This window comes from Theropithecus gelada, chromosome 3 (assembly GCF_003255815.1).
Source record: "Theropithecus gelada isolate Dixy chromosome 3, Tgel_1.0, whole genome shotgun sequence".
Taxonomy (NCBI): domain Eukaryota; kingdom Metazoa; phylum Chordata; class Mammalia; order Primates; family Cercopithecidae; genus Theropithecus; species Theropithecus gelada.
The window spans coordinates 24,670,573-24,673,943 of record NC_037670.1 but is presented as its reverse complement, the minus strand read 5'-3'; the positions used below and the strand labels follow the sequence as shown (position 1 = coordinate 24,673,943).

Below are 3,371 nucleotides of genomic sequence, written 5' to 3'. Positions count from 1 at the left end.
AAAAGACAATCCAATTAAAAGCAGACAAATCATTTGAACAGACATTACTGCAAAGAAGAAATACTAATGATCAATAAGCACATGAAAGATGTTCAACATCATTAGCCTTTCAGGAAATGGAAACCACGAGATATCACTTTACACCCACTAGAATAGCTCAAAAAGAAGAGGCAGACAATAATAAATGTTGTCAAGGATATGGTGAAATTGGAACTCTCATTCACTGCTGATGGGAATGAAAGAGTGCAGTCAATTTGGAAAACAGTTTAGGAGTTCTTCCAAAAGTTAAACATAGAGTTACCATATAATTCAGCAATTCTCCTCCAAGAAAACATGCATCCACACAAAAATTCACACATTATTGTTCATAGTAGCATTATTCATAATAGCAAATAAGTGGAAACAGCCCAAATATCCATCAACTAATAAATGGATATATAAAATGTGGTATATTTATTAACTGAAATATTATTTAGCAATAAAAATAAATGAAGTACTGATTCATGTTGAGCATGAGTGAATCTTGGAAACATGATGCTAAGTGAAAAGAGCCAGTCACAAAAGACCACATATTACATGATTCAATTTATATTAAGCGTCCAGAATAGGTAAATCTATAGAGATAGAAATCAGATTTGTGCTTGACAGGGGATTGTGGAGGAGGGGGCAATGGGAAGTGGCTACTAATAGGTATGGTGTTTCTTTTTGGGGTGATGAAAATGTTATAAAATTAGATAATGTTGGTATTTGTACAACTTTGTGAATATACTCAAAATCACTGACTCGTACACTTTAAAAAGGTGAATTTCATGGTGTGTTAGTTATATCTCAAAAAGGCTATTAGAGATTTACTTGAATTTCACAAAAAGAATTGCTCATTTAATGCAAGTTTACTCATGATATTCTCATTGTTTGAAGTATGAAATTCATTGTTTGAATTAATTAAAAATTACAGCACAACATATCAAAATGTGTGGGATACCAATTTTAAAAATCTAAATTTTCATCTTTTTTTTTTTTTTTTTTTTTTTTTTTTTTTTTTTTTTTTTTTGAGGCAGAGTCTCGCTCTGTCACCCAGGCTGGAGTGCAGTGGCCAGATCTCGGCTCACTGCAAGCTCCGCCTCCCGGGTTCACGCCATTCTCCTGCCTCAGCCTCCCGAGTAGCTGGGACTACAGGCGCCCGCCACCTCGCCCGGCTAGTTTTTTGTAATTTTTAGTAGAGACGGGGTTTCACCGTGTTAGCCAGGATGGTCTCGATCTCCTGACCTCGTGATCCGCCCGATCTTAAGGTGTAGAAAATACAAGTAAAAGAAAGAAAATTAAACCCTCAATAGAAAGAAGACACAATAAACATAAAAGTAAAAATAAATGAAATAAAAACTAAAATATAATAATGATGATGATAATGATAATAATAGTAACATGAATGAATCCTGCAGCTGGTTGTTTTTTTTAAAAAAAATCAATAAAATTGATAAAACTCTCACTAGACTTATCCAGAAAAAAAGAAAGAAGACACAAATGACCACATTAGGAATAAAAGAGGAGCATCACTACAGATCCTATAGACTTTAAAAGGATCATAGGAAATATTATGAGCTGCTTTGTTCCAATAACTTCAACAACCTAAATGAAATGGATAAATCCTCTGTCATAATGTTACCTTGCTTGTATTGGAATGTGTTTATTCTCAAGAGACCCATGCAGAAATACTAGATAAAGTGCAACTCATTTTCAAATGGCTCAGCAAAATGTCAACAGTTGTTGAAACTAAGTAGTGAATTTAAAAATGTTTATTATGTTATTCTTTCATATTTTACCTTTTCTGTATTTTTGAAAATTTTTATAATGCAAAATTGGGAGAAACAAATCAGGTATGGATGCATGTTAGTAGAGAGGCTTTCATTCCAGGTTAGTCATTTGAAGTAGGGCTGATGATGGAAAGGACAATGTCATGACCGTTTCACCCGAAAAGCAGTGTTGTAACCTTCCTTTTGTGTCTGGATGAAGCTTCTTGGTGACACTGGTAGGCTATGGAAACTCCCACAGAACAAGCACAGAAAGAAAGGATCTAGATTACTGGACAGTCAGTCTTGATCTTTTCACTAGCCACAAGGGTCAACAAAAAATTTTGAGTTGCTTTGTCTGGTCATCTAGCAACTAGGAATATTACTCATAAACTGCTCAGGGCAGACAGCATTGCTTTGTAAACAGAGTCCCAACTTACTTAATTCTTCCCAGAGGTTAAAAAACTCACACAGACATGAAACCTTGGCCTAAGTGGACACTAATTGGACACTAATTACCCTTAAGAGCTCTGTTAACCCAAACTCCCCATAAACCAAGCTTGGTATGAAATAAGAAAATGCATAAGGAAGCAGAATGCTGCTAGAAAAAAAATGACATGACCAAATTTATTGGTCCTGAAAGCCCTTTCTTCAGAAGTGACGTTGCAATTATACAATAATAAACAATAGAAGGATTGACAAATCTCATGTTTACAGGCAGAGAACAGCTTCCCTACATTTCTAAGAAACTGTATATTTGGAAATGGATGAAATTGAAAGTAGGGATAATTGGCATTCTAAAGCCAAGTAGGATGAAACAAGCAGAATTTTCTATATTTTAGTATGTCTCTTTTTAATTAGAGTATCTGTAAAGGAAACAAATTATTGTATAGTTACCAATTCTTTTTAATGAACAAGGTAAAAAGGTCTAATAATATGAACTTCCTTTTGGACTTGGGTCCTGGCTGGTGTTGGGTATCCAAGGATCCTCTCTGTCTTTTTTTTCGACGTTGGATGGATAATGTGCCCACATTGTAACAAGGTTTGAGGGAGGCACATCTCACACATGCACATGAACACTCAAGCATCATGCTTATGGACTACAAAAGGATCTACCCTCTCTGTCTTAAGTAGAGACTTGAGAGGGAGGGATAGGCAGGAAGAGCATCAAAACTTCTTTGCAGGACATAATTGAACTACTTGTTACTTATTTTCTTATGGTTCATTTATTCAACAAATGAAACATCTCAATTGTTCATTGCTATTATAGATAGACACCAGGTATACTGGAAAAAAAAAGACTAAAAAATGTTGTTTTTATTTAGCTTACATGATGGCTGATATAGTAAAGTCAAAATTATTTAAATAAAAAAAAGGGGTAATGAAGACTTTGGATGTAGAAATCGAGGTTCTCATCCAAGCTTTGCTGCTAGCTTGCTGAGGGAACCCTGAGTAATGAGTCCTTAAACTCCCTCTAGGCCTGGAGGTTCATCCATCAAGTGAGGGGCCTTAACCATTTTTCCAACAACAGCCCTTCCAGCCCCATTTTCCTATGAAGGAGAAACCTCAGTATGGCCTCATGGG

The 3,371-nt window shown here is 35.4% G+C and overlaps 1 non-coding gene across 1 annotated transcript; it reads right to left on the bottom strand.

The window, feature by feature from the left end:
* Window positions 1–2,795: 2,795 nt before the first annotated feature.
* On the bottom strand, window positions 2,796–2,899 carry LOC112621964. The gene has a single exon (XR_003118882.1). It is a non-coding gene; the product is annotated as a small nucleolar RNA U13 (small nucleolar RNA).
* Between the last annotated feature and the right edge of the window lie 472 nt (window positions 2,900–3,371).